Below are 7,024 nucleotides of genomic sequence, written 5' to 3' on the forward strand. Positions count from 1 at the left end.
GGAGAGAGATGTGAGCTGAGGAAGGAGGAGTTAAAGTAGCTAGGGGTGAGGGGGTCAATTCACCTTTTCCAGCTGGCTGTAAGGGGCAGTTTCGTAGCAGATGACAAGTGAACCACAATACATGCAGAGGCTATCCTTGAACCTCCTCTGGTGTTCTTCTGCAGACAGTGAGGGTTTGGCTAGGCCTAACTGCATAGGTTCTTGACAATCCTGGGTGGCAGGAAGTGGAGTGGGCATGGGAACTAAAGGTGGAGGCTGTAGACAGAGTAGACCAATTTTTCCATACTGTGCTCCTCTAATTTTCTGTCGATTTGGGTAACCAGCCTAATCAAATTATTAAGGGAGTCTGGAATACCCACTTGGGCCAGTTTATCCTTCAACTACTCAGAGAACCTAATACGAATATGGTGCTTTAGCGGCATCATTCCATTGTCTGTCAAAACTCCATCTGAGGAAGTCGGAAATATATTCTTCAACTGGTGGTTGGCCTTCAGTTGAAGGCTGCGGAGGGCTGCTTTAGCAGTGTTGGTACCTTTGTTTCTTTGAAGTTTTTTAGTTAGTTGTTTTTGGTGGTGTTTGTTATTTTCTGGATTGTCACAGTTTTGTTCACATTATTTGTTAATATTGGCACCATTTTTAAAATAAACTTGATTTTACCCATCAGTTACAACCATTAGTGGTCACCTGCCGTACTGCTTGTGCAGTTCAAAACACATGGCAAAAGCTTAACATTGAAGATCTATGCCATACAATTCACATTATGTACTGTACATTGCAGTAATTTTGCATTTTGGTGGCATTCATTTTATAACACAATACTTTTATCACTGTGTGCACTGCTATAACTAACTTGTTTTTATTTTTTTCAGGTATACCTTAGGGACACTGCAAGGAAACACACACCAAGCTTATGACCATCTTTTATGGATAATTTAGGGGTAGGCAAACTCTGGCCTTTGGGGCAAATACGACCTAGTCAGTAGTCCGTTCCAGCCTAATGTCCCCCCAGGCCGATCTGGCCCAATCCCAGCTGGCAGGGGTCGACAACCTGTGGCTCCAGAGCCGCATGCGGCTCTTGTGCCTCCTTGTTATGCCTCCCTTCCCTATTTACTGCGGCCGGCGTTAACACATCTGCCGCTGGGGTATGAGGACATTCCCTCTTCTCCATATGCATTGGGGAGCAGAGAGATTTCCTTTCAGCGGGGTTACCTGTTCTCTGTTTGCATTGCGGAGGAAGAGGATTTCCCTTCAGGGGCGTTCCTGGTGGGAGCGAAGCCATCAGCTCAGGACTCAAGAGAGAGTCCGGCCTAGTGTGCCTCCTTGACCTCCTAAAATGGCCTAGTAGCTAAAAAAGTTTGCTGACCCCTGGCATAATTTACTTGACAATTTTTTTAAATTTAGTTGTCAGATTGCATTGTTCTAGATTAGTATGACAATTTTATATAAAGACTTTGTTGTAAACCTTGCAATATTTTTCGAACATTTTATTTAAATAAATATCCATTACTGTAGATGTGATTAAATTGTAAATTGCTGTTTGGGAATTTGTAACCATGTTAACCATGTAAAGCATTTTGTAGGATTGAACTGTACAAAATTATGCATTTGGGATTTGGGAAGTTGCATGCAAGCCACCTTGTTTTAGAAATTAGTAATAGCAAGTTGTCCTCACTACCAGTCTCTGCATATTATTGGGCTACAAGATGAGCAGTGGTAGTATTTTTATAAGTCAGCAGCAAAAAGTCCCAGGAACATAATTACTTCCACATAGAGATTATGGTATGATGTATACCAAATGCATTAACACATTAATCTTAAATTTTGGACTACAGTCAGATAAAAAATAATTCCAAAAAGACATAACATTAATTTTCTATTTAAAAAGGAAGGCAATAGCATTTTTAAAATCAGTGTAAAAAAAGTAAAAATAATTGCTGAGGTGTAAGAGTTTTCAGGTGCTGAGCATTACTCACCAGTTAAAAATTAGGTCACAACCTAACTGGAATTCAATCTATGTAATACTGTCAACAACATCCCTAAAAAACCCAGTATTGCATTGTTTTGTCTATCTATCTTATTAATAAATAGTATAATCATTCAAGTCTTTGTATTATCTCTCTTTGTACACTTCAAATTGAATCCCATCAATATTTGCATAAACTGTCACAAATTATATCCGTGACATAACAGTATGGCTTGTATAGAAAGGTTGCCAGGAGAAAGCCTATTCTCCCTAAAAAGATTAGCTGCATTTGAACAAACCAATTTTCCAAACGAACCAAACAAACAATTTTCATTGGAGACATGTGTCCGAAGCAGAGATGTTTAGCCATACCACACACCACAATGTTTGTGAAAAACAAACACAACATATCAACACAATCACCCCATATCAACTGTCAAACACAGTGGTGGAGGGGTGATAATTTGGGCTTTTTTTTAAGTCACAGAACCTGGACATCCTGAAGCCATTGGACCGGATTTAATAAAGCTCCGCAAGGCTGGGGAAGATACACTTTTATTACTGAAGCTGGGTGATCCAGCAAACCTGGAATGGATGTGGTCTAGGACTCCAAACATTTGCTAACGAATAGCAAACGACTTTGAATAAATCTATTCTGGTTTTGCTGGCTCACCCAACTTTACTGATGAAAGTGTATCCTCTCCAACCATGGGGAGCTTTAATAAATCAGGCCCATTGATTGAGGTCAGCCAAGGTCTTTACTAAACTGCGTGGAGCCTACAATTTAGTGAGGATCTGTGAATGGAAGACAGCATTCATGCTCTTTGGGCTCTGCAATCCCCCTGCAACATTTCAGCATTTTGCAGATTTTGTAAATCTTCCGCAATTTTTTTGACTTGTTTGTAGTAGTCTACCTTGACGATATTCTGATTTTTTCCTCATCTTTGGATGAACATAGAAACCATGTCAAGAAGGTCATAGGTCGGTTCCATCTAGGGGGCGTGGCTTGAACATGGCGCCTGAAGACTGTGAGTAAACAGGAGCTCCACGCACATTCCACCCCAGCACTGCATACAGCCTGGTCAGCATGTAGATCAGCCTGCACACAGCTCAGCCTGAACTACTTTCTCTATGAGCGGGGAATATGGTTCAAAAGCAAAGCAGGAAGGAGCCTAAGAAAAATCTTGCAGTTGGCACAATTAGATCATTTTTGGCATCAGAAGAGGAGTCCTTGGTGTTAAACCGAACAGAGTGTGCTTCTGCAGCAATGAGACAGAGTTTACATGTGAGTACTGCGCAGGAAGCAGGAGAGGAGGAAATGGGTTTACTAAGTGAGCAGAGAGGGATGGAGTCTGTGCAATTACCCCCCAGCTCTTTAGAGCACTATGTACGTTCCCTTCCTTTTAAAGTGGAGTTATCCTCCATGTTTGCTAAGATGAAAAGTTATTTCAAAGGGGATGTTGTTGATTCTAAGTTCTGATTTAACACATACCCTGATAAGGGTGGAGGAGGCCAAAGATAGATCGGGTGTACAAAAAAATAATGATGAGAGCTTCAGAAATGAATCAAAAGTCAGCAAAAATGTATCACAGCTTATCATACAAATTAGAGGATGTGTAAAATAGGGAAAGGAGGAATAAAGTGAAAGTCAGGGTTTTCCCTGAAACCATTGGGCCTGATAATCTAGAATCTACCATAAGGAGCCTATTTAATTAGATCTTGGGATTCCCACCCACAGCTCCATTCCGCTTTGACAGAATATACAGAGTCTCTAAAGCAACAGTTGCTCCACCTGATTCCCATAGAGACATCATTTGTAAGCTGCACTACTTTTCAGATAAAGCTGCAATTCAAGAGAAGCTTAAGGCATTTCCTAGTTATGATTTTAGGGGGTTATGCATTTTTATCTTTTCTGAAATTACAAAAGCTACCCTGGAGAGGCGCAGGGCCGTCCTCCCACTTTTGGAGTTATTGAGAGGTACAGCTATTCATTATCGTTGGGGTTTCCCTGCATGTTTGATAGCTAAGAAGGATAGACACTCCCATTTATTACGTTTTCCAAAGGAGTTGGAGACTTTTTGTGCCGGTTTGGGCATATAAAAACCTGCACTTACATGTTGGCAAGAGTTAGACCAACGTGGCTCACATTAGTTACATCAAGCGGCCTGGCAAGGAAACTATTGCAAGCGGGCAGGATAAAAAATAGAGACTATAGTATTCATTAATATAGAGAATGAGCGTTTATGCTTAAGAAAATGTTTTAATATTGTTTTTATGATGTTTGGGCTGTTTTGTATAAGTGGAGAGTATTATGATGCGCTGGGGGAGGAGTGAGTGGGAGCCGAGGTGCTGGTTGTATATTTGCCAATTAATATAGGGGTTACGTCTTGGCAAAATGCTCAATCATGATCTCCCTAGTTGAATTGTTAGGGGCACATAGGGGACCTTATTTGACAAGTGAAGGTTTTAAGATAGGGGAACAACACAAAATTTAATATGGGAACATGTTCTTTAATTAGGTTAAATTGTTTTGTTATGTGTTGTTTGTCTATCATGAGGAATGTCATTTGTATAAGGTTAACTGCAATGAGAGGGTTGCAAGACTGATCCTTTTTGATTTTTACTATGTCTTGGGGCCAGACAAGGTTGGTTACATATAATGTGAAGGGCAAAATGCAAATTCAGCCAGTAAGAGGCAGCAGATTCTAAATTAGCTACAATCTTTGCAAGAGGATATTAATTTTTTACAAGAAACGCATCTTCCCTATTTTTTAAAGGTCAGATTATTTTCAAGAAACTATACTCAATGGTTTTATGGTTTTTCTTTATCTAATAGATCAAGGGGAGTTGTGATAGGTTTCCATAGGGGTACTCAATTTAATCTAGTTCACCCATTAACTGACCTCAATAGTAGATTTTAGTTTTTAAAGGGAAAGCTCTTTGAGCAGACTTGTACACTAGCTAATATTTACTGCCCTAATAAACATCAAGTACAATTTTTTTGAAGACTTTGCGTAACCTGAGAAGGTTCCAGGAAGGGCTATTGATATTAGCAGGTGATTTTAATATGGTGTTAGAACCCATCCTTGATGTCTCATCAGGAAAACTGAGCCTCCCATTTAAACAAATTCGGAAATTAAAGAAATTATTATTTGATATGCAACTGAAGGATGTTTGGAGGATTTTTCATCCGACTGTAAAAGATTATACCTTTTATTCCCCTGTACATCATACATATTCACGTATTGATATGATTTTTATAGAGTACTTCCACTTGGAAAAATGTATTAATGCAGAAATTTGTCCATGTACAATCTCTGGTCACGCAGCAGTACAAGTCTCAATGTGTTTGGGGCCCCCAGCAATTCCAACCTATAGGGGGCGCCTTAATGAAGCCTTATTGAGAAAAAATTATATTGATACAGATATTTCTAATGAATTGAATATTTTTTTAGGGAGAATGTTACAGATCAAATTGCCCCAGCAATATTGGAATATAGGAAGCACATAAGGCTACTATTAGGGGTAAAGGTATTGCACATGGGGCACATAAGAAGAAGGAAAGTAATCAAAGAATAAAGGAATGTTTAGATCAGATTGCAAAGTTGGAATCTGTGCATAATAATTGCAGTGGAAGACACAGGCCAAGCAGTTGACACAATCACGAATACAATTAAAGCAAATATTAGATGTAAAAGCTAAGTATGCTATTTTTAGAGTAAGAGATTTTGAGTGGGGGAATAAGTCAGGTAGATATCTTGCAAACGCCCAGAGGAAAAAGAAAACGAGGACCTATATTTCTAAGATTATTATTTAGGTATTTAGGGAATATAATCAAGATCTTTATCAGGTGAGGAAAGATGAGTCCCTTAAAACAGAGGCTACTAGGAAAGAGGAGATAATAATGTATCTTAAAAAAGCGAATTCACCTAAAATAACATCCAAAAAATTGCTTGATTTAGAAAGTGACATTAATGAGAGTGAATTGAGAGTGAATTGAGTATTAGCCATGAGAATCCAGGCTCTTATTCCCCTATTGGTTCATCAAGATCAGGCGGGATTTGTCCCAGGGAGAGAAGCAAGAGATAATTCTAAAAGGGTTGTATCTATTTTGCATTATATGCAGAGATGCAGCCAGTCCATGCGTTTTCTCTCTACGGATGCAGAGAAAGTGTTTGACCAGGTGGACTGGCTGTACCTATCTTTGACTTTGAAACATATGGGTCTTGGACCTAAGATGTATAAGTGGATAATGGCTTTGTACACCTGCCCCACTGCAAGTGTTTGTGTAAATGGCATATTGTTGGTACCCTTTAAATTATATAATGGGACCAGACAAGGTTGCCCATTTTCGGCATTACATTTCGTTATATCCTTGGAACTTTTCTTGAATACAATACATCAGAAAATTAATATACAGGGTGTTAAGATAGGTAAAACGGAGCACTAATTAGCTGCATATGCTGATGATATTCTGTTTGTTATTTAGAAACCTGATATGTCTCTTCCTAATTTACTGTCAGATTTCTCTGAATTTGGTTATTTGACTAACTTTAAGATTATTTAACCAAATCAGGGATTCTTAATGTGAATCTATTGAGATCAAAAGAACAAAAACTGAAAAATATTTTTCCCTTTTACTTGGTGTCAGAAATCATTAACATATTTGGGCATTGAGATTACATCTTTGCTGGCGAGTCAATATAAAATGAACTACATGCCTTTGTTAAATTCAATAAAGTAGATATCCAACGATGGAAACAACTAGGGTTATCTTGGATAGGGAGAGTTAACGTTGTAAAAATAAATATTTTACCTAGGGTACTATTTTACTTTCAAATGTTACCTTTTTGAAAATGTTTAACCACCTGGGCGTTACACTGAGGTCTAGATTTCTGTTCCAAAAGCGTTACAGGTTTTAATGAAATTTTTTTTTTTTAAATTGTAGACCTGTAACTTACAGAAATATGTCCGAACAGGGTTCTAGTAGATATCATGAATATAAAAAATGTTTGAAACACACAATCATGTAAAAAAAAAATACTTTTAATAAAATTAAAA

At 38.4% G+C, this 7,024-nt stretch overlaps 1 pseudogene; it reads left to right on the forward strand.

Moving 5' to 3' along the window:
- Positions 1–3,076: 3,076 nt before the first annotated feature.
- The window catches only part of LOC140332012 (mas-related G-protein coupled receptor member D-like), an 18,237-nt pseudogene continuing 14,289 nt past the window's right edge, over positions 3,077–7,024 (forward strand).

This window comes from Pyxicephalus adspersus, chromosome 5, assembly GCF_032062135.1.
Source record: "Pyxicephalus adspersus chromosome 5, UCB_Pads_2.0, whole genome shotgun sequence".
Lineage (NCBI taxonomy): Eukaryota > Metazoa > Chordata > Amphibia > Anura > Pyxicephalidae > Pyxicephalus > Pyxicephalus adspersus.